At 52.7% G+C, this 24797-nt stretch overlaps 1 long non-coding RNA gene across 1 annotated transcript; it reads right to left on the minus strand.

Annotated features, from left to right (window-relative positions):
- Positions 1–22272: 22272 nt before the first annotated feature.
- LOC136299196 (uncharacterized) lies at positions 22273–24112 on the minus strand. The gene is made up of 2 exons (XR_010723460.1): positions 23740–24112; positions 22273–23162 (listed from the first exon to the last, which is right to left on the minus strand). It is a non-coding gene; the product is annotated as an uncharacterized lncRNA (long non-coding RNA).
- Positions 24113–24797: the final 685 nt, after the last annotated feature.

Here is a 24797-nt window from a genome sequence, read left to right on the forward strand (position 1 = left end):
GAACGCGCCGTGGCACTGATCTTATTAGAGCTGGGGCCGTGCCCGGGGCAGCCCGAGGAGCCGGCGGCCGCCAGCACACCCTGGGGGACATCCTGGGGACAATCCTGGGGGACATCCTGGGGACAATCCTGGGGGACATGCTGGGGCATATTATGGGGGATATCCTGGGGACAATCCTGGGGGACATCCTAGGGACAAGCCTGGGGGTACATACTGGGGTGGCATCCTGGGGGAGATCCTGGAAGCACATCCTGGGGGACATCCTGGGGACACATCCTTAGGGGGCACATCTACAGAGAAACCAGGAAAAGGTTTAGATCCTACAAATACGGGGGAGAAGGACTAGAGGAGGGTCTCCACAAAGTGCAAAGCAACTCACTGGTTGTGCTCCTGGTTCGATTGAGAGCCAGCCAGGCTGATCGAGGTGCATCTTCTAAATGCTCAAATACCAGAAGGAAGTTGCACAATCTCAGGCTACTTATTTTTTACTTATAAAGAACATAATTTTGAATGCACTGGCTAAATAAGAATTAATTGTGTTAAAAATTCAGGTTAACAGGCGCTGTAAGGAATTGTCTTAGGGGAAATAAAGGGGAACAAACAACAACAACAAAAAAATCTCGGGCACTAATGATCAGAGCAAAACCCTGATGTTAAGAGGACTTTGTCTCAGTGGAAGCAAGTTACTCATCTTTTCCAGAAGATACATGCATGCACTGCAAAATGTTTATTTTGTACTCTCTGAAGTGGTTAATCTACATGCAAAGCAATGAAAAGGTGCCTTATTAGGCTAATTGCTAATAAAAAAAATAAAAGAGAGAGAGAGAGAGAGAGAAAAGCCCAGAACTACTGTGAGCAAATATTTAAAAACAGATGCAGAAGGCTGTGAAAACAAACACAGTCTCGTTTTTCCATGAAGTTTTCCCACCAGAAATCAGGCAGTTCAAAGAGACGTCCGGTTAATGCGGTACCTCCAGGCTCCCGGCGCTGGAGCTGTTCATTAGCCGCTGCGTAATTCTGTGATGCAGAACTGGATTAATGGAAAGGTGACTGGGAAGCCACCGAGGGACCTGCTAATGATACTGCTTCGTCCTTAGAGAAGTCCTCTCTAGCCTTGCCCACGTGCAGCAAAACACACACACCATCAGGATACAATGCCACATTATCACAAGAAAACACTTTGGAGAGGGGAAGAAGATGTCATCACCGAGTGGTGCTGGGAACGGGTGAAACCCAAGATGGAAAAATAATTGCATGCATGTTTTTTAATACAACAGGATTCCCCCAAGCTCATTAAAGCAGATGGAAGTTTTAAAACCTGTATTACTTTAAAAATTAATTTACAGCTGTGGGGCTTGGTGGCCCAGAGAACATTAAAATGATAAATCCGGAAAGGTGGTTGGAGCAGAAAGGAGGATTGCTTTGGTCACAACATGGCCTTGTGCAGCTGGGAAGGGGAGATGGCACCGTTTTGTTGCTGCTTGACATCTACCTCTGCTGTGCCATTTCTGGGCTTAACCCAGATTTTAAAACACTGTAACAAACCATTAAAATTTCCTCCCAAGTGATGTGTCAGCCAGAAACGATCTTGGTGCCTCTCTGCTTCATTAGATACTGGCTGGCATGGTGAGGAAGCAATATGGACACCTGAGTTTTGGACCACAGGAGAGCCCTGTCAAAGCTGGAAGTCTGCACTGGGTCACAGGGTCACAGCCTGGATATCTGCATCAGTCCGTGGCACTGCTCACAGCATTGGACATCTGCACCAGTCTGTGGCACTGCTCACAGCATAGAGATCCACACCAGTCCATGGCACTGCTCACAGCCTGGACATCCACACCAGCCCATGGCACTGCTCACAGCCTGGACATCCACACCAGTCCATGGCACAGGGTCACAGCCTGGACATCCACACCAGTCCATGGCACAGGGTCACAGCCTGGACATCCACACCAGTCCATGGCACAGGGTCACAGCCTGGACATCCACACCAGCCCATGGCACAGGGTCACAACCTGGACATCCACACCAGTCCATGGCACAGGGTCACAGCCTGGACATCCACACCAGTCCATGGCACTGCTCACAGCCTGGACATCCACACCAGCCCATGGCACAGGGTCACAGCCTGGACATCCACACCAGCCCATGGCACAGGGTCACAACCTGGACATCCACACCAGTCCATGGCACAGGGTCACAGCCTGGACATCCACACCAGTCCATGGCACAGGGTCACAGCCTGGACATCCACACCAGTCCATGGCACAGGGTCACAGCCTGGACATCCACACCAGTCCATGGCACAGGGTCACAGCCTGGACATCCACACCAGTCCATGGCACAGGGTCACAGCCTGGACATCCACACCAGCCCATGGCACAGGGTCACAACCTGGACATCCACACCAGTCCATGGCACAGGGTCACAGCCTGGACATCCACACCAGTCCATGGCACAGGGTCACAGCCTGGACATCCACACCAGTCCATGGCACAGGGTCACAGCCTGGACATCCACACCAGCCCATGGCACAGGGTCACAGCCTGGACATCCACACCAGCCCATGGCACAGGGTCACAGCCTGGACATCCACACCAGTCCATGGCACAGGGTCACAGCCTGGACATCCACACCAGTCCATGGCACAGGGTCACAACCTGGACATCCACACCAGTCCGTGGCACTGCTCACAGCACAGAGATCCACACCAGTCCATGGCACAGGGTCACAGCCTGGACATCCACACCAGTCCGTGGCACTGCTCACAGCCTGGACATCCACACGAGTCCATGGCACAGGGTCACAGCCTGGACATCCACACCAGCCCATGGCACTGACTCTTGGCACCACTTTCCACCTCCGAGGGCTGAGCGGTGCCGCTGCCGCGCTCCCCCCGCTGCAGCCCCGGTCTCCAGCCGGGCAGCCCCAGCAATGCCCTAATTCCCCTGCTCAGCAGCCGCCTCCCAAGACAAGCTGTGCCTGTCTGAGAGCACGGCAGCGTGGCGGCGTGCCCAGGGCCACGACGGGGGGAGGGCAGGAGCTTGAGGGCAGGTGCTCGCACGGCTGCCGGCACAGCAAGCCAGTGCCAGGGGGGAAGTCCTTCACCCTGCAAGGCCACCACCCTCAGCTGGGACATCCCTGGCTCTGGGAAAGGCCACGGATGAAGTGATGGGACAAAGCCAGACAGCTCCTCTGAGCCCCGTGGGGGATGGACCGTCTCTTTCCTGCTCTACATTTCTCCAATTCCAAGCACCAAGTGCTGGGATGGGCGAGGTAGCACGGAACAAAGGCTGGAGGCAGGTTGTATTCAGCTCACACCAGCTACCTCTGCTTGCTGGGAAGAAAGGAGCCCTTTGTTTGGAAACAGCAGCTACTCCCACCAAACCACGCGCAGGGCTCCGCGCTGCAGAACCCCACGTTATGTGCAGGAGCGGTTTGGCACAAAATGGTCCCTGCTCCCCCCCTCCCCGTGCTATCCTCGCCCTCACAGCTCTGTGCAGGGAGCACATCCTGGCTCTCCAAAGGCTGGGGTGTGTGGCCAGGGACGGGGATGAAACCACAGCCTGGGAATGCGCCCCTTGGCGCAGCCCCACAGAGCCCACCCAGCTGCCGTGGCCGAAGGTGCTGCCGGCCCCTGCCTGCGCTGCAGCCCCCAAAACACGCTCGGGGCTGGCGGCCAGCTGGGGCTGACACGGGGCTGGGGCTGACACGGGGCTGGGGCTGACACGGGGCTGGGGCTGACACGGGGCTGGGGCTCGGGTGCCAGGCTCGGGGCTGTCACCAGGAAGCGCAGCCGTGGATGTGGCCGGGCTCACACGCGTCCCTTCCCCGGCATCACGCCGCTGCTGTGCCAGGGCGTTCCCGTGTTCAGGTGGTTTCTCCCTGCGGAGAGTGTTCCTGGGATCTCTGGGCTGTGCCCTGGAGCACAGTGACACCCAAAGCCACAAAGGGACCCCGTTATCCGGGCACGAGGGACAGCCCTCGCTCGGACACACTTCCCGCAGCCTCTCTGCTGCTGCGTTTATTATAACGCGCTTCTCGTTTCCCTTCTCTCGCCCAACAAATTAACTTTAACAGTAAATTAACTTTATTCTGCTGCTGGTCAGCCTGTGGGATGGGAGCGAGGCGGATTTTCCCCCTGGCCGTTCCGGGAGGCCCCGCGCCCGGGCAGCAGTGCCGTGACTCACCGGCTTTCAGGCTGCCTATTGAAGGGACCAGAGCCCGAACAAAGCCCCCATTCACTCCCAGGGCTCGGCTAGTTTTTCTTTGAGCCCTCACTGCTTTATTTTTATTCTTTCCCAAACATTGTTGGCTAATTTCATTGACAAAATTCATAACTTGGGGTTGGAGAGCTCGCTCCTATTCAGCTACGAGCGCTGGGGGGTTTTGTTTTTCTTCTCCATGCTGCCCGTCTTGCCTGGTTCTCTGCATCATCCTGAAGGCAGTTTCCAGCCTGTGCCATGTCGAGGGATGGAGCTGAGGGACACAGCCCTGCACAGAGAGTTTAGGTGCTCCTCAGTTTTTGGGTGGAAGAGAAAAACCACCATGGCAAGGTCTGAACCTGAAGCACAAGGGTGACTCTGAGGGCAGCGCGGACAGGACTGAATTCGTGCACTACAGAGCTGTGACCCCTGGAAGTGCACAGCAAATATTTAAAATCAAAAGCCTGTTAAACTTTTATGTCTGCAATACTCTGCATCTAGTCCAGTTAATTATAGCCCTTTAAAAACATCTGCATTTCATAAAGGACTAAGTTTCCTTCCCCTCAGGCTGCCCCTCCTGAGACATCCCTCTCCAGGCTGCTGGGTTACACAGTAATTACAATCCACAAGTACCTGACATCACCACCAAGTGCAGTGCATTATGGTTTCGAAAACAAGAGAAACAATATTGCTCAAGATGGGTCTGAGCCAAACCCCCAGCTCCAAACACCATCATTTTTTCTGGCAGAGTTGAGAGCCAGAGCCCTGCGTGGCAGCCAGGGCCCCCCTGGAAATGTCACAGGCAGAGAATGGAGGAGTCACTTTGAGCTTTGGTAAGGCAAAGGATATTCCTCCTGCCTGCTGACTGGGGGGGTTTAAATACATGCAGGGCATCACTGCGAGACCTGCAGCCCCTTTGCCACCTCTGCCCTGGAGCCAGACCCTCCTTGTCCCATCCAGCTGAGTGCTGGAATTTGCCAGACCATCATTTTGGGAAGGGGTGTGGGTTGGACCCAAAGCAGCTCTGGGATGGGAGCAGGCAGCATGACCTTCCTGAGCTGGCAGCACCAGCCCCACACCAGCCCACGGAGCCTGCTCTGGGACAGGCACTAATGTCAGTGCAAGAGGCTGTGGGTTCCTTCCCTCCCTTCCAGCTGGGAGGAGGCAGAGCCTGCCTTGAGAGAACCTGCAACAAGCTTATCTGTGTTCCATACATGCACACATAATAGATAGACATCATTTGGCTTATGGCCACCAAAGTGCACTCAGCTGGTACCTAAAGCAAAGTCCTTAATGGTGGTTTATGTGGTAAATCCCTTTTCTCCTCCTCTCCAGAGACAGAGGCTGGTTCTGGGGTGAGAGCAGGGCAGGAGCATCAGCCCCACCAACCTGCAGGAACAGCTTCCATGACCTGCTACTTTCTTGCTTTGCTAAGCTCTCGAAGCCAGGTCTCTTCCCTTGTTCATTTATCAGTTTGTTTCCCTGCAGAGAGAAGCTGGTTAGAGGAGAAGGAGTGTGATTTTCAGTCCACAGAGCAAGCAATTTACTTTTTAAGGTTGTTTGCCGAAACCACACTCCTGCTTCAGCTCCCAGTCCAGGCAGAGGGGAGGCTGAGATCAGAAAGGAGAGTCAGGGACTGATTTTGCTCAGTCGCTTGTGCTCTCTCTGCCTCGTGTGAGAGCTGAGCTCACTCAAGGGTTGAGGCATCCTCTGTACCTTCACATCTGAACAACAAGCAGGGAAAGCAAAAACCGCAGGATTTCCTCTGCTGTCAGCAATACCCAATAAATTCACAGCAAGAGCAAGCTTTTAAAAGAAAAAATAAAACTAAAAATCCCCCAAACCAAACATTTTATCCTCTCCTGGTCTAATTGGGGAATAAACTTAATATCTAATTTTAAGGGTGAAGTGAAAAGGAAAGGGATGAAAGCAAGTCGAGGCAAGCGCTGCGCCCAGCCGTGATCACAGGCAGCAGGCTGGGGCTGCATCTCCAGAGGAAGCAGCAGCTCTGCCTTGATGTGCTCTCAGTCAGTGGGGCTGTGGCAGGAGTCAGGCCCTTCTCTGCCCCACACAGCCAGTGGGAGCCCGTGCCTGCCACCACCAGAACCTGGGAAACCGTGGAAAACAATGAGCAGCCCCAGCTGGGATCTGCTGTGTGCTGGGAGGAGCTGGAGCACCCTGGGTGACTGAGGGACTGAGCTCAGTCTCCCTTATCTTGGGTGCAGCCCCACTCAGATTAGTGGGGTGGCTCCTGGGTGATAATCCATACCCGGTCCCTCTGTCCCAAAGTAGCCTTAAAAGTGCCTTGACTGGCCATGAGATGATTTTACATCAATTAAAGGATGCTCTGGTGATGCAGGGACACCATACTGAAGCGATCCAGGCTGGGGGTGGGAAGCCGGGCTGGGAATGTAGGGCCTGACCCCTCTTCCCTGACTCCACACTCTGGCTGCTCTCCAGGCTCCCTCTGCTCTCCTGCTGGCTCAGGACCATCTCTCCAGCTGGATGCGCCCAGCTGGTGACACAGGAGTGCCCCTCACCACGGCTGCTCAGCACAGCCATAAAGCCTGGAAGCTGTGTTGCTGCACACCCAGCTTTCCCCCAGCACCCTCACCTCTTCCCGAAGCCCCACCAGGTTTCTGAGCATCACAAAGCTCTTCCAGCCAAAGCAGGCTGGGAAGTGCCTGGTCCCTGTAACAGAGGCGGGGTAGTCAAGGGGGTGCTCCTGGGAAGCCCTGGACGGGTCACCTGGGGCATTCCTGGGGCTGTGCAGGTGCCCTGCTGTGTCCCCCAGGTCCCGTGGGTTTGGTGCCACTGCAGCAGTCCCCAGGGAGAAGGGACACAGCCCCGGAGTGTGGGGACCTTGCTGGCAGCCCCTTGCAGCTCTCCCTCAGCTTTGCAGTCCTCCCATAGACAGTCTGCAATTCCCCAAACGGGGGCGATTCCTCAAGGAAAGAGGAGAAGTCTGTGCTTGCTTGTCTTTAAAGAGCAGTTCACCAAAATAATACCTGCTTTTGAGACCTGTTTCTTCTTTCCTTGCTTTCTCTTCCACTCCCCCACCTCTGCTGCCTCCGGAGCAGCCCAGCCACATGCCAGAGCATCGCTCCCATTCTGGGGTGCTGGCCACCCTCTTGTTTTTGGATGTCACATCACATCCAGGACAGTTTAACATACATAGGGTGCTGCTCCTCAAAGGGTTTTCCCTGTGCATGAAGCTCTGGGTCCTGCAGGGAGGTGCTTTGAAGCTCCCTGGATGAGGTGAACAGAGTCCTGGCACCCTGGTCCATACTCTGAAAGAGTTGGTGGCCCCTTCCACCAGCAGTGATGGGGTTGTTCTTAAAATAAGTCTCTTGGCTAATCATTTGCTCTCCCCGTTGCCCTTCCCTTCTCCTGTCTATAACCCTTCCATCCTGTGTGTTTGGTTTGCTGCTCCAGCCTCTCCTCCTGCACAGACATCAACGGGGTTGCACCAGCTTTTGTCCAACCAGGAGCATCCCAGAAAAGCCTGGTAGTGCAGGAGGAAAGCCATGGTGCTCCTCAGTCCCTCTCAGAAAGCCAAAGTGTCACCCAAGGGCACTAAAGCACCGCTGGACTCACGCCCTCCACTTAACACAGTTTCCTAACACTCAACCAGAGGGTTCCCCCTCCATTTCCACAGTGACAAGGGGACAGGGGGCACGGCCAGCTTGGCAGCCTGGCGTGTCTTTAGGGCAAATACATCCTTCAGTGGGAAGAAAAAGGATTTGTCTGTGAAGGATTTGTCTTTCTACATGCAGAGAAGAGATATTTATATTAAAAAAAAAAAGGCTTGTAATATACCAGAATACCTTCCTCCCTCACCAAAGGTCAAACTTAGATCCAATTTCAGTCAGGAGGGAGACGTCTGTCAGACAAGCACTAATCACTATTTAGTATTCATATTCACCTATTAGAAGCTCCATGCTGTAAACATGTCTATGAATTAACAAGGCATCTGGCCTCTCTTATACAATATGAGCAGCTTGGATCATAAAGTGTCTGCAGAAAATAAAAAGTGCCTTCCATCTGTCTCTCCCAAATATCACTGCTATCACCAAAGCAAACAGACCGGCTCTTCCAAAGCAGCGCCGGCCCCCTCCCCCAGAACGTGTTAGTCAAACAAAAACAAGCGTTTCACCGAGAGCACTTGACAGATCTGAAACGGCTCCGAGGAGCCAGGCGCAAATTAAGAACTGGGGAAAAATTAGCTGAAAGATAACTGGGAGAGGGAAAAAAAAAAAATCTTCCTAATAACAAGGTCTTTTCTTAGCTCTCTGAGTAATTACCCACAGTGCTGGCGCTGCTGAGGCCACGGGAAGGTCAGTGATGCCCGGCGGAAGATGCACGGGCACGCCAGGACCTGTGCCAGGGCAGTGCCACCGTGGGAGTTGCTGTCCCCAGCTCTGACACCTTTGCAGCTGGCGGCAGAGGAGGATGCTGTGGGATCACGGTGACCCTTGGAAGGGCCGGAGACTTCACTCAGCCCTGCAGCGTGGAAAAGGCAAACCCCAGGTGGCCCTGAGCCATCAGGGAAAGGCTGCCCAGGGAGCAGCTCAGCGCCAGCAATGCCACCATCACAGACTGGCTGCAAGTCCCCTCCCAGCCCCACGGGCTGTGTTTTCCCTCTAATCCAGAGCCCTTCGGCTCCTCACTCTGCTCCCTGGATGTCTGTGTGACATACATGAGGGCTAAAGGTGGGTGATGTGTGCCTGTTCCCAGTCCAGGGGCTGATGGGGCAATTCCAGAGGAGCTGTGCCAGGGCGGGATATCCAAGTGAGCTGCTGGCACCGGCCAGGAATTGGAGCTGCCCTGCTGGCGGTGGGAGGGAAGGGCCGGGGCAGCCCCTGCGATGTCCCTGCTGGGTTATTGAGGGTCAGTGGGGACAGCAGAGGCTGGCGGGACAGCGGGAGCAGCGTCAGAGGTGGGGCAGGAGACTTCTCATCCCCACAACACCCAGCCACCCCCCTTGTCTCCGTGTTCCCTGTCTCACTGCCTTTCCTTGCCTGGTTTCCCAGCCCACCGCAGATTCCAGCTCTGGTGCTTCCCAGGGAAGCCCAGCTGCTGGCAAACGGGGTGGCTTTCTGCTCTGGACCTGGAGCAGGGCCATCATCACTTCTGGGGGCAGCTGCTCACCCAGGAGGCTCCAGGTCCCCAGGACATCCCTCGTGCCCTGGTTAAAGCTGGTGGCCTTAAACCAGCTCAGGCTTCTCCATCTCAAGGGAAGGGAAGGTCTGCTCTAAACGCCGGCTTTGTTTTCCGAAGATAAATTTAAACCAAGGGGAAGGAAGAATGAGGTCCATAAATCAGGCAGGTCTGAAAATGAGGCATGAAAAATGAATGAACAGAGTGCGTGTGCGAGCGCTGCCGCCCAGACCTGGCACAGCCCAGCCCTGCCGCAGCCCCCAGGCCACCACCACTGCCCCAGGCAGCTCCCTGTCCCTGTTGCCTCTTCCCCAGCTCACATCCACACAGAAAACACCTCCCTGGCCTTTCCACTGGAGCTGTCTGGGCTGTGATGGGCTGGGTGGGATCCAACCCCTGTGCTCAGGGTCTGCCTCTCTCCCCTTTCCAGGTTTAAACAGTGTTTTTAAGCTGATTGGACTGCATGAGATGTTTAAACTCAAAAGCCATGGGAGCAGAGGGAAAGACACGGCTTTCTGGAAGTGGTTCTCACATCCCCCACACGAGTGGATGACAGGAAGAAGAAAACCAGGAGGCTTCCAGACCTCCCAGCTGCAGACATCCGAGGAGTTGGCTGGATCCGATGGGCCTCTCTCAGCTCCCTGCCTGGCCAACAAGCTGTTCCTGTAACAGCAGTGCAGAGTACTCTGCCTCCTCCAAATCATCCCCTGGGAATGGGGCTGGAGCAGCCTGGCTTGGTGATGGACTCAGGCATTGGGAGGGGGATCTGCACCTCGCCCTCAGTGTCCACGATGCGCAGACCTGGCTTGGATCGCTGAGAAACCCTCACAGCTTGCGGCTCCAAGTGCATCAGGGGTCATGGCCACAAATATTTGCATTTTTCAAAGGAAAAAGGCTCCAACCAAACCAACCCAATGTGGCTGCAGCTGCTGTGCTGGGATGTGACAAGGCCAGTTCTGAAAATACCCACCTGTGTCATTTGCCATGCAAATGATTAGAAGAAATAATTCAACCTGGGGTTTAGGGAGAAACGGTGGGAGAGTGGCCAGTGGCTGAGGCAGCCCAGAGCAGCTGGTGTGGAGCTGGAAAATGTGGGAAGGAGGGAGAAGGAGGAATAACGATGGGGAGATTTGGTTTTGGCTGCCTGGGAGGTGACCGTAAGTGTCCCCATCTGAGGGACCTGTGACTGGGAAAAGCTCTTATTGAGCATCACCATTCAGAACATCACCGGAATCCTTCATTGCATCCTTCAGCTGGGGAAAAGACTCTGAAATACGAGTGTTTTCCTTCCTGTAAGGATTTACCTGCCTCTGTTATACCGTGTTAACCACTTGCACTGCTGCAAAAATCTGCCACAGAAGATTCCCAGCCAGTCCCAGGGCCAGGCAGCACCTCCACAGTCCCCCAGGACAGAAGCAGCTGCTTTTCCCAGCTCGGGGATGGCAGCAAGACCCAGGGCTGCCCTCGGCCCCTCTGCTTCCTGACCCCAGTCCTGGGCCACCAAAATCAATAGGGAATTTGTCACCAGCCCCAGCGGGGACAGGATCAGGCTCTGCATGCGCAAGGAAACCCCTCGAGCATGAAAGCTAATTTAAGAGGAGCTCATCTCCTGGTGTTCAGAGACACGGAGCAAGGAAAAAGCATGACAGATTTTGGTATATTTTAACTGAATTATTGTCCACTGGGGATTGAGCCAAGACCACAAACATTATTTCACTTTCTGGTGAGGCTGCAGTGATGAATATGGGTTTCAAAGGAGAAAAGCTGGGTGGTTCTTGTTTCTAATCTTGAGTCATTCCTCCTCCTTTGGAGGCTGAACACCACAGCACAGGGATGCTGGAACAAAGACTCCCATTCCTTAGCAAGGCATCAGGGTCTGCAGGTGAACGCAGCAAGGCTTAAAACACACATATCGAAATGCAACAGAATTTTGCACTAGGTCCTGTTAAAAATATTCTGTTTAATTGATTTTTTAAAAAAATCTATTATGCTGCTCTAGGCATGGCTATTGATCTGCAGTGCTGGAGAAGTAATGAAGAAGCCTTCAAATCAATAAGGCCAAAGTATATCTCAAACTATATCTGCTCCACCAGCACAACGGGGATGTGGCCAGTGAAATTCCCCAGCCAGGCCCGGGTGTATGAACAAACCTGCTCTGATGACTGCAGAGATTTATTTCTATTGGCATAAACATAACTAATGAAACCTCGGCGACTCTTCACTTCCGCGAAAGCTGATAATATATTGTGGTGCTCACAATGAAATGAGCAAGAACACATTTGCAAAGGAAGAAAAAAAAAAAACCCAACAAAAAAAACCCAACTCCCTCAACCGTGAGCTGTATTTCCTTCTTGGTGCCCTTGATTCTCCTCCACCCCCTTCCCCCAGACAGGGTAATATTTCTTCTCGGAGCTCTCGCTCTTGTACGGGCTTTAACAAGGCTTTTGTAAGTCTCCAAGGCTGCGGTTTTAGGTTTTCTTTTATCCCTCGCTGTCAGGATGGAGTAGGTAGGCAGCTAAAATCACAGGCTGATAATATTGTTTGGGGCTAACAGCCTTATCTTATCTTGTTCGTATTATTCATATTACCTTAGATAAGCCACCTGGGGCCGCACACAAGCAAGATCCAGGGGAGTGACCTCATTACAGTTCAGGTGCCTATTTACTGTAATAAGAACAGCTGGACTAACACAGCCACACTTTGAACTTGGCTGGCACTTTCCATCTGAGGCTTTGACTCGATCCCTTTCACACTTCAGAGCACAGAGGAACGGAGGGGCCGGAGTTAATCAGCGCCGCCACTTTCCCTCCAAAAGGGATTTACAGGAGGGTTTTGGCCACTGGACATGGAAGGGTGAGCGCTCAGCAGTGGGCTGCACCCCCAGAGCTGGGGGGGCTTTTGCTGAGAATCCCCCATTGATGGAAAAGAGATGGTTAAAACACAATCAGATCTTTATTCCCCATCTAAAGCTGATGTGGGAGAAGGGATCAGTTGGTTCTGCGTTTCTACCCCAAACAGATCCAGCACAGCTTTGCCCCTGCACAAGCATTTCCTCCTGCCCAGCTCGGGTGCCGAGGTTGGCAGGAATTCAGACAGGTTTCCATGGGCAGAACCGTGTCCGGGGTGAGAGATCCTGCTGCCTGAACTGCCCAGGAGGGACAGCAGGGGTGGCACCTCTGGGGACAGCCCCAGCAGCCACACACTGCTCAGTGCCATGCTGGTTCCAGCTGAGGACCGTGACAGTCGCTGAACACTTCAGGCGCTTTCAGCCAGCAAATTAATCTAATTTTTTTTTTTTAAAGGAATCTCCTAAGTTTAAAAATATGGTAATGCAATTAGTGGCTTTGGCAGGCTAATGAAGCCACTTTAAACCCTTGCAAAAATACCATTAAAAGAGAATGCTTAAGAGCCTCTTCAAACTTTCCAAAATGAGAAGTACGTTCGTATTCAGAAGATGCCAATCTAGTCTCCTTTCTCCAAGGTTCAAGATTAATTAGGGACTTGTTTAGTGCATGAATGAGGAAACAAATGAACTCTTGGATCACAGAGCACTGGAACCAATTTTTTAATCATTTTTTTTTCTTTACAATTACATTCCTATCAAGAAAGTCTTCATTAGACTTTCTGTCACGGGGCCACATCATGCCAGGTAACTGTTACAAGTGCTTGGCTTCCACCCAAGGACTGAACAATATGAGTTTTCTGAGAAACAAACACATGTGAAATATATTTAACGCTGTATTTTCTCATTAAAATGTTATTGCATTTTCAAAATAAATACATACAACCTTTCCTCTCTCAAAACAAATTATTTAGAAAAGACCAGTAACATCTTCCCCTTTACAAAAATCTGCCTGGGTATTTAAAGATTACCTTTGAGAAATACATTAATGTCTGATCTAAGAAGCACCACACAGCAGATGGAGATTACTCAGGTAAGGAATAATAGATGGGAAGAGAAAAAACATGTTTGAGACTAATTGTTAAAAGAATGGGGTTTGCATGCTTAGTGAAGGAGAAAGGAAAAAAGTAACTGCTCCTTTTTTCTTTTTTTCAGTGAGTTACGACTTGTCCTGGAATTGGAGGGATTGGTTTGGCTAATCCCATCCAAAGTGAGATGCAGATTTGGACCAAAACTGTACAAAAATTCAGGCATTTTCTGCTCACGGTGAGGATCATCTGAGAGAACTCACTCCTCATCACTCCCTTACCCACACACCACGTTTGTTTTGATGCTGAGAATTTCTCCAGAAAAAAAAAAAAAAAAGCACTAAAATAGATTAATTTGCAGAAAGATACTGCTGTAGTCATGCAGAGAAAGGGAACCAAAACCCCAGCGAGGCTGAGCTGCAAAGCACAGACACACAAACCACGCTGCGAGCAAATGCCAAAGACATGTTCCTTCACTGCTGCTTATGAGCTTTTACTAATTAAAAAGCTTAATTGCGCTTAGGTGAGCTGCATCCAAAACGCAGGTCTCAAAATCCGTGGTGTCAGGAGCTCCCTGGGAATGAGAGGGGGCCTTGTGTGCCCAGGTGTGCCTCTCATTCTCCTCACCCGGGTGATGGAGAGGACGGAGGTTCCCCGCACAGCTGGGGAAGGGATGGGTAACACAAACCATGACTGGCAGATCTACTCCCTCCTTCCCATTAGCACCCATTTATCATCAGCCAGACCTCTCTGCCAGGGTGCAGGGATAATGTTCTCCTAAGTGGGAAGGCAAGGGTATAATTTTCATAGCTGATTTGCTCGTCTCTACCTCGCCGCCGTCCTTGGAGCAATCGCGGAGCAGAGCGGCGCTGCCGGGGTCACCCTTCCTTGGGCATTTTTAAATGAAGGAGCTTCACCTCCCACCAGCCTCCCTGACCTCACTGCTGCCCAACAGCCTAATGGAGTCCGTGCAATGGATACTCCTTTTGTAGGGGCCAGGATCACACTCATTAGCATGAGCACGATTTGGAGACACGTAGGGAGGGGAGGACTGTGGGCCTGATATTTCTGGGTCTGAGAGATTTTTAGCCTGCTAGCAGCTGCTAACTTTTTCCCCAAGGAAACATTTCTCAAGAAAGCTTCTTCTCAAAACAATCGTGGCGAACAACTCTCCTTTCTCAAAACAATCTTTCTCCAGGTGGTGTTTTGCTCTTTCTCTGGTTTAACCAATGGTGTCAGAGAGGTGTTGTTCCTATTCACTGATCATGTTAAGTCTGTATGGGAACACCTTGTAAAAAGTAGTAAGAATTAGACAATAAAGCCTTTTTTCTATGCTCTTTGCCTTCTGAAATATCTGGAGTCTCTCATCTTTCTTTCGTGTCCTACAACGACAGAGGACCATGAGGACCTGCAGTGTCTTTGCAGAGCAACCACGGACAACCACTGAACTCCAGGCTTGTTTTGCTTACAGGCTTCACAGCACATCTCTAAGAAAGCAACAGCGGGTGAATCCACAGGCACCTGAGCAGTGGGGAAGGTGCCCCTTTGCACAGCTCCTGCCACCATCAAACCTCCAGCTGGGACCCTTTGCTGAAAGGCCAGGGGTCTTCGTTTCAAAACCTTTAATCCAAGTGATTAGATGGGTCCACTTGCTGATGTCTTTTCTTGGATGAACAGGTCCTGGGGTGTGCTGTCTCCAGCTGGGCACTTCAGTCACGTCTGTGACAGTTAATGGTGGTAATTTATAGCTCCATAATCCACAGTCCCAGGATGCCAATAACCTAAGGATACAAACCTCTGAATGTTCTGATAGGAATGCAGAATAACATCCTGCTTGCCTGCATCTTGTCTTTGCCAAGTACTCAGCATCTCGGGCAGGCCTGAAGTAGTTGTGGGATTCCAGAGACCTCCCAGACTTCTGCATGTTTGGGTTGTTTTCTTTTTATGTCTCCCATCCTTCTTAGCGCTGGTGACACTCATTTCATGCAGTGACACCCATTCCGTGTAGCAGGGAGGTGTTTTTGTCAGATTCCCACCTTTCCTGTCATGTGCTCTACCCTCACCAGGGAAGTGGTGGAGTTGCCATCCCTAGACGTGGCACTTGGGGACATGGGGTAGTGGTGGCCTTGCCCTTGGGTTAATGGTTGGACTTGATGATCTTAAAGGTCTTTTCTGACCTAAATTATTCCATTATCATCTCTGGAGGGCCACACCCCAATGGCTCTTAGATCACTTGAGGATCTTGTTTGTTGGACTTAAACCAGTTCCTGGTGGTTGGACTGTCTCTGTGGTAAAATCTGGCAGGTTGCATCCTCTGCCCAGGATATTCCAGGCATCAAGATCTGCTCCTTTCCAGAACTGACTCACAGAAGCTGTATGAGGAATATCCTCTCTGCCACCCTTAGCCAATATTATCAGGCTGTGATGAACACCACAGATCCAGATTTTTGTGTCTGACCTGCTGGGTAGTTGCGCTGTCCGTCTCTGGAGGAAGAGATTCTGCATTTCTCCTTGTGCTCCAACCTGTCTGAAACTAACACAGGGCAGAGAGGGGGAAATTCACCCCAAATTGCCAGTGTGCCAAATATCTCCTTAAAAAAGACACTCCAGCTTTTACCTTTCACATGACTGCTGAGTCTGGCCCCGCCAAAGGATGCTGATGCTAGGGCAGAGCCATTTAATTAAAAGGAGAGCCAAAGTTTTCAAAGGAAGTGAAGAAGAGGGTGTGGGATGTTGGTGCAAGAGTTATGGGATAATAAAGAACTCTGCCAGCTGCCAGTGAGATGCTCACATCTCAGCAAGTTGGTCACAGATCACTTATTTGCATCAAAATGATGAAATACTTGACAGGAGAAGAAGGGCTCTGTGAATCTGCCATTCTTCTTGTCCCACTATAACCCCAGGAGCCTTAAATGCAATTCAGTGCAGCTCTGGGGACCTTTTGCTTTCTTGCCAGTCTAAATTTTGCATCTCAGATCCCTCCTTGACAAAAAATATCTGTTTGCATTAAGTAACTGTTTACCCTGTCCCAACAATAACACTGCAAGCTGGACAAGGATGTAAGACAAGCTGATATTCCCAGTGAGGACGGGACTGTGTTAATGCAGCAGTTTGAAGATCAGGCTCACTAAAAAGGCCGGGCAAAGGTGGGTTTTTTTCTCCCAGTGCAGATGCACTTTCCTCAGTGCTTTATTCTGAGCTGCCTGGATGGGCAAAGTCTATGCTCTCCTCGAGAGCAAAGGGGCTGCATTGTCAAAAGCCAGACCCAGTGAAGAGGAACCTTGCACTGAAGGTGTCAGACATTGATCACCTGAAGGCTTGTGCCCAGAATAACCCTAAAGGAGACATCTCTGTCTTCCAGTGGGGCTTTTTCTGGGGCAAACCCCGGGCTGGCTGGCTTTGTGTTTAAAATGTTGGCTCCTGCCTGCTTCAGTGGGAATCGTGCATCTGTGCTGTGCTGTTTTGCTGGGTCTGGCAGTGTTTGATCACTCCAGGTACTGGCAGACCTGCCCTGAGTGTCAGGAGCAGGTCCCTGAGCAGAGAACAGCAAGTCCTGGAAGTGGAGCATGGAAGGAGAATCTGCAAACTGCTGTGGCTTTTACTCTTCGCAGCTCAGGAATATGGAGGAACATCTACAGCTGGACTCTTAAATAACCAGGTTAAGTACCCTCTGCAAATAGACCAAACCTGCTGCCCTGATCCCTGCTGCTCTCATAGTGTTTTAATAGCTCCTGCAATAAAAAACTGTGAGTCCCAAAGGAGAGCTCTCCATTTATTCAGAAAGATGTTGCTAAATTCCCACACACAACAGATTCCACTGCTGGAATAAGTGCCTCTTCCCTGGCAGTTCTTCTTCCTGCCAGCCAGGCAAAGACCAGGCACAGAATTATCTGTGCAATCTGATTTGGAAGGTTAACTTCCCTGGCTCATAAATAAGCAGGGATTTATGACCATAAAGGTGCGCTACCTACGGCTTCAAGGGAAAAGCGCCACGCTCACACCTCCCTCCTCTCCCACTTCTGAAAAAGGGAGGGAAGGACGCCAAGACCCAGAAATTACCATGGCGTAATGGAAGATCCTCAGATAGGCTTGGTTTAATTACACACTTCTATCATTTCCTGCGTGCTCCCCGTCCCATTAGGAAATTACAGCAGTAACTCAGCTAATAGAATCGCACTGTGCAAGCAGCCACTGGGCTGCAGGCTCCTGCTCCCAGCTCCTGCTCCCAGCTCCTGGATCCCAGCTCCTGCTCCCAGCTCCTGCTCCCAGCTCCTGCTCCCAGCTCCTGGATCCCAGCTCCTGCTCCCAGCTCCTGGATCCCCGCTCCTGCTCCCAGCTCCTGGATCCCCGCTCCTGCTCCCAGCTCCTGCTCCCAGCTCCTGGATCCCAGCCCCTGGCTCTTGGCATGGCCTGTGTGCAGCAATGCCAGAGCACACAGCTGGTGGGGACTGGGGGTCCTTCCTGCCACAGAGAGGGAGTTTTCTTGCTCACAGGAACATCCAGGCTCCCTGCAGGGAGATGCAAGGCCCTTTTCCACATGCAAACAAAACCGGAGGGAGCCCTGTGGCCTGGGGTCTGCGCTGGGAAACACCTGGAGGCTGCAGAGTTCAGGGGCAGGTCTGAGCTGGACACAAGATGATTTGTTGCACAAGGACAGGAGATAAAGGCTATTAAAGGAAAATAAACTCAACCCCCAAAAAAAGAAAAAAAAAATCCTTTTTTGCATATTTCTTTCCTGCAGAAGGTACAAAAGTGCCGGCTGGAGCACAGCCTCTGCTCCAGGGCCCATCGTGTGCGATACAATAGCACAGGAACTACAGAGGGAAGGACGGCATTAAATCAGGCACCAAATCTCTTCAAACACCACGTTTTCTGTTCAGCCTTTCAGCACTTCACTCATCCTTGGCAGTGGAGCTGACCTGGTCATTTTTCCCTTTTTACTTCTCACCGCCACGTTCCGTGGCATTTTCATGAATTAACGCAGCGGTGTGGTTTTGTGCTTTACAGATGGGGGAAAAAAAAAAAAGAAAAACCCAACCCTTTCCCTATTTAAATAGAGACATGTGGCAGCTGACATTTCTTGAAAACACTTTGACTCATATTAAGCTTTGTAAGTCCTTTCATTATCTTTAAAGACTCGTAAAAGGCAGGTCTGTGGCAGCAGGAAGAACGGAGGCAGGCAGCCTACCTGGGGGAGGTGGAGGGGCACGGAGATGTTTCTGGCTCCAGGCTCCATCCCCAGCCAGCTCCAGAGCTGCTGCTGGAACACCCATCACCTCCTCTTGCCCCAAGCAAGGAGAAGCCTTGGTGAGCGCAGCAGCTGAAAAAAGTGACAAGTGTCACCGTCCCCTTTGTCTTCAGCTACCGAGGGAAGCACAGCCAGGGGAGCGAGGCTGGAAGTGGAGGCAGTTTGCTGTGCAGAGGATTTCTCTTTTCCTGCTGCGTTTTAGAACGCTCTTCCCTCCGCTCCAGGCTGCCAGCTGCCATCCCGAGCAGCACAGTCACCTACTCTCTCTCAGCTGGGGTGGTGCCTGTGGGGCCAGCACTTTCCCTCGATGGGTTCCTGCTTCCCAGCCCTGCTGAGAGGTGCTGGGGGTGCTCTGCTCCCTGCTGCTGCCTCTCCAGACCTGTCCCTGGTCACAGCAGCTGCTGCTGAGCCCCCTGGGTTTGACCCCAGTTTAATTCCTGAGCTCTGAGCAGCATCCCTGGACACACCAATGGATGTGGCACTGCTGTGACCCTGCACTGTGCTGGACAACATCTACAGCTTCCCTAAATGGACTCCAAAAAGCCACAAACCAATTTATTCTGAGGAATGAATGAGGAGGATGAAACTTTTCAAAGGTGGTGACAACCCCGGTGCCCCAAGCAGAGGTCGGGGTGAAGGTTTGTGTCCCCAGCCCATCACATGGGCAGGGCTGAGCTGACAGGAGGAGAGGAACCACCCCTGCCCTGGCACAGCCTCACATCAGCCTCCTCTCTGAGGCTGGGCAGGGTGTGGGACACCAGCTGTGCTCTTGTGCAGGGGCAGCACCGCCCAGGTCTCTCCACTGGTGCACTCCTGACTGCCAGCAATATTTTATTACATTTATTAAGGCTGTCCCCCTCCCTGAAAGTGTTCAAGGCCAGGTTGGATGTGGCCCCGAACAACCTGGCCTGGTGGAAGGAGTCCCTGCCCATGGCAGGGGGGTGGAACAAGATGGTTTAAGTCCTTTCCAACCCAAACAGTTCCGGGATCTCTGTGATTCTATTCCAAAACCCCAACACCCCCTTTCACATGTGTCCCTTCTAGCTGCTCCCCAGGACACTGAACCCTTTGGTCAGAGAAAGGTGACGTTCAAAGGGTGGGAGGTTAAGTAAGAGGAGGACTCTTAGGAGCAAGAAACAGGCAAAGGGGAAGCAAGGAGGGGAAGGGGCTGAGGGAAGCACTGCCCAGGTGGGCTTCTCAGCTCATGGAAAGGCAAAAGTGGCAGCGCTGGTGTGTGGGGGGTGCCTCATTGCACCCGCTCAGGTAATGGAGATATCACTGCTGAGCCACGCATACCCACATTGCACTAACCCCACCACGAGTGAAGGAAATCAGGCATTTTGTGTATCATTGTTTTCAAAAAATAATTTTAAACCCCCAAATTTCTATCTCCTTGTATTTTTTTCCCCTCCCTCCTTCTGTGCCAGACTCCAGCTGCTCTCATGGGTGACCCTCCTGCCTGGCAGGGGACAGGAATCCTCAACCTGTGGCCCTGAGGCCACGACTGAGGCTGGTGAGGATGGTGGTGGGTGCCACACTGGGGCTGTTGTGGTGGGAGCTGGGATGGTGGCAGTGGCCAGGTCTCACCCCTTGGCTGACAGGATGCTGCAGGACTTCCCAAAGGGGCCAGTGTGCAGCCCAGGAGTAACGAGACCCAGTGAGACCCCAAAATGCTGCTCAAGGGCTTTCCCTGGTCTGGAGGGTCCTGTCAGGGGGTGGTGGGTGCCAGGTGCTGCTGTCCCAGCTGCAGCCCCATCTAACCCCAGCACCAGGCTGGCAGTTCTGCCTTTCCCCTTCCCCAGCACACAGCAGACCCACACAGTCATTTCAGGCCGGGGTTTGGTCCCAGGGAGTGGCTGCAGACCCCCACGACCCCACACCGCCTGCCCCGGAGGTGAAGGACGCTGCTTAGGGCAAGGAAAACCTTTCCATGGGGCTCTCCAAATCAAACCTCCCCATAACCACCCCTGCTGGCTTTGCTCTGGGACGGCAGCACCAGCTGAAATCCCTTTGTCGGGGGCTGACCTAGTTTATGGACAGGATGTCTGAGGCGACCCCAGCCCCTCGCGTGGTTCCGAGCACGCTGCTGGCATCAACGGCACAAAATGATGAAAGGACACAGATTCCAGCACGAGTTTTCCAAGGGGAACCAATTAAAAATAAAAGAATCAGCAAAACTGTTCAAAGCCTTGTGAAAAATCGCCGGGCAACGTCCTTTTAAGAGACGATCGTCTCACCTTCCTCACGTGCTGGATCCTGGGGCAGCCTACCCAGCCTATTGAAGTGGGCATCAGAGGGACGTGGGCAATTAAAATTTCCCTTGGACCAGGCTGCTGATAAACCGAGTGGCTGCCACAGGAGAAGGCAGCATGGCAGGGCTGGCTGGTGGTGTCCATCCCTGCCCTGGGCACCGCGGAGCTCCTTTCTCCATGGTTTGCCCCAGCAAGAAACACCTGAGGAGAAAGGTCTGAGCCTCAGCACCTGATCCCTGCATTATGTACAGGGGGCTTAGTGCAGACCCAGGGTCAGCAAACAGGGTTTGAGCCTGCCTGGGCATGGATTTCGGGGTGCTGGTGCCCTTTTTGCAGCTCTGGTCATGGCTGTGCAGTGTTAAACACACAGAGAGCATTGTGTAACTCCTACAGAGAGCCACAGAGGAGTTCAGGTTGGGTTCAAGCCGCGCAGGGTTTTCCCAGTCAGAACATTTGCGTACAGCACTGGCTCCTGCATTTGGGCAGAGCCTCTCACTCTGTGCCCCCAACAGGGCAGCTCCGAGCTGGGGTGGAGGGCCAGCCCCCTCCCCAGCCTGGGAAAGATGAGCTGGGATTTTCCCAAGCAAGGACAGGCGTTTTTCCATCGTTTCTGCAGGAAACGCCAGGGAGGGGCAGGCCGCTGACAACACACCCAGGGCTCAGCAGGGAGACTGGGACACAGCCACCGAGCTGTCCCCCAGTGCCAGCTCCCAGGAGAGCTCATCAGGGCTGTGACATCACCCCCAGGACCCCCTGAGCCTGCAGTGAGCCGTGACCTGGGCCGTGTCACCCGCAGTGTCACCCTGAGCACCCCAGCACTGCAGGGCATCTCCCGAGCCAAGATTCACCCCCTCCCTGTGATTACCAACCCCTGTGATGGCTAAACTCACCACCAGGACATGCCTTGGGATTTTACTTTATGTGGCAAACCCCTTCTAATCCCCATCTGGCTCGGCCCGGGAGGCTGGGGTTTGAGGGATGGTTTTTAAATTGCTGCAGCTCTGGCCGTGCCCTTCACAGCCCAGCAGGAGCCCGGGAGAGCCCGTCCTGAGGAGACCACAGCAAACTCCTGCAGGGGAATGGCAATTAGAACCTCTCCCCGCGGCAGCCCTTTGCTGGGAGCTCCTGGCTGCCTCCAGCTTTGCCCAGGGTGTAGGCACATCCTACCTGCCCTCCGGGGAAAGACCAGCCTCCAAAGCTCCCAGAACCCGTGCCTCGGGAGCTGTGCCAGGCAACTGCCAGAAAAAAGGCCAGGGAGGAAAATGAGAGCTTGTCTTTTCTGCCCTTCTAAAGGCATTTGCCAGGGGCACAGGGCTTAAGAAATTATTTTTGGTTAAAAATCGGCACGATGATGATTGCTATATGTGAAACTGGAAGAGGGGCACTCAACTATCAACTATTCTTATTATTTTTAGGAGCTGGAAGAGGGGCACCCAACCTGCAGTGACCCTGGGGACTGTCTGCACCATCCTTAGGGACAACCCTTGACCCCTCAAGGCCTGGGAGGTCCTCGTGGAGCAGCACAAGGACCCACCTGCACAGGGCAGGGCTGGGAGCAGGATCCCTCTGGGCTCCTGGAGCTCAGCTGGTTCTCCCAGCCCTTGAGGCTCCGACTGCAGGGCCCAGGGGCTGTGACTTGTCCTCACAGCCATCCCTGTGTCCCGTCCCCACCAAAGTGTCACGGCAGGCAAAACCAGCGAGGGTGAGCCCAGCAGCCACAGGGAATGACAGGAGATTTACTGCCCTGAAGGGGAACTCATGACATCCCCTCTCGCTGGAAAAGTTGGTGTCCAGCAGCTTTCAGGGCACAGATTTGTACCTCAACCTCAAGACCCTACCAAGAGCTGCTGCAGGAGCCTGGTGGGCTGTGGCGTGAAGCCAGGCTGGGCCTGCCTGAGGCTCCAGCAGAACATAAATCCCCCCAAACCTTCCCCCTGCTCCACCACAAACACCTCCTGCAGTGGGGGAGCTGCCAAGCCTCAGGGGCAGGGTGAAGGTGCAGGGCTTGCAGCCTGTTGCTTCGAGGTGAACACCAGAAGTCAAAGGCTCTTGCTGGAAATCGCAGTTTTTGGTTAGTTCAGCAAAGCTGACAGTTCCTGATGGTTCCTGCTCTTGGTTTCTGCCTTAGGGGGTGGGATTTGTTTTGAAATTTGGAGCAAAAATAGCACAACAGCTCTCAAGGAGGCACATGGTGAAGAAGAGGTCATTTTAAAAACGTGAAAATACTTCCAGGCATTTGAAACCAAATGTTTCTTGCATGCTGGTGGCTTGGAGGAGCAACAGGCGGCTGTGTGGGCACCTCCGTGCGGCACGTGAGGGGCAGAGCAGTCCCCCTGCATCCCCTCTGCAAAATCACATCTGACAAACCTAAAGCAAGAGAAAATCAAGACGTGACAATGAAGGACAATATCAGGCCAAGCCTGTTAAATTATCTCCCCCCTTTCTGTCATGTCTCATTTGCTCCTGAGCTGTCAGCTCCCACCCCCATCAGCCAGCTTCCATCACCCTCCCATCTCATTTCCCATCCCCGGCTTTCTCTCTGAGCCAAACCAGAGGGACTCTCCTTAAATACCCGGAGAGTCACCCTGTCTCTTCTCTTTAAACGCCTCAAATTTCCCTCGCCCGGGGCACCTCCAAAGACGTGATGCAGGCTGGTGATCTGGCAGAGGGGAGAGAACAGCCTCCTCTGTCCTGCCCTGGCCGTGCCCACGCTGCCCCACAAAGGCTGATTGCAGCAGCCCCCCAGATCCATCTCTGCCACCCCTCCCAGGCTGAGGACACCAACAGTGCCACCGCACACCTCCTTGGGCATTAATCAAAGGGCACAAGGAGCTTTTGGTTCATGGCTTGTCCCGGCCTCCAGCAGTGAACAGCAGCTCGTAATAGGAGCTGGGACAGAGCCGGGAGGGGATGCTGCTGTGCCAGCCACCTCTTCCTTCCTCACCTGAGCACCCAAGAGCCTCATCCAGGCCCCACACTGGTTCCTTCCCTCCCCTTCTCCTCTCCTCTCACAGCACAAGGAGAGACTTAGTGGCAGCCACAGAGGAGCAGGGATGAGGGGAGGGAAGAAATGACACGAGGGAAAACAACCCAAAGCACCCTCTGGTCAGCCAGGAGCAGGGATGGCTCTTCCATCAGGGACCTCCACTGCTGGGCCCCAGCAGAGAAAAAAAAAACCGAAATAAAACCTTGCAGAGCTCCGCTTTAATTTGCCCTGAGCAGGATCACAAGCACACAACATCTGCACGTCCCCTGCACCCTCCTGCCCCTCTCCCCGTGTCCTGCTGGAGCCTCAAGGTCGGCATCACACCGGATTCCTTCCCTACGTGCAGAGATAGGCAATTCTCAGCCCAGCAGAACCCCGGGGGGTTTTTACACCCCGCAGCTTCAAATCAGCAAGAGCTGTAGCTTGTTGGAAATGTAAATGTGCTGGAAAACAAGCTTCAGGTGGGGTTCGGCAGCAAAACCTCTGCACACGATAGCGATCACGTTTCTTAATGTTAATTTCTTATCTCCCCTCTCCAAAGTCCTTCGCAAGGATTTTCTCCTGTTAGAGGAAATCCATCCCCCTGATTTTCCCAGGCTTATAGAAAAGCAAAGAAAAGTATTGATCCTAATGAGATAACACTGACAAGAAAACGGCAAGAGCCAGTTCTATCTGTTTAAAACTACCTCTGGTTTTGACTGGTGGGAAAACCACGCGACTGTCAATTATCCATGCAGATGGGAGATGTCCAGCCTAGATATCCAGTCTGCTTTCCATGGTAGCCTCCAAATTCCAGCTACCTCTGCAATTTTTTAATGTTTTTCTCAGTGTGTTTCGTTCTTTAAATAAAATAAAATAAATCCCAAACTGACAATGGTCCCTTCCACCAACCAAATCCCACAACCACCAGCGGTTTCATATTAAAAGACCATTTGGTGGCATTTTAATCTCCAAAGGTAATGTAGATATTTGTCATTTCTGATCTCCCCTTTCTGCAACTGTCCGCAGATGACGAG

Source organism: Chamaea fasciata, unplaced genomic scaffold (genome assembly GCF_029207755.1).
Source record: "Chamaea fasciata isolate MVZ Bird 193981 ecotype frontalis unplaced genomic scaffold, bChaFas1.0.hap1 SCAF_19, whole genome shotgun sequence".
Lineage (NCBI taxonomy): Eukaryota > Metazoa > Chordata > Aves > Passeriformes > Sylviidae > Chamaea > Chamaea fasciata.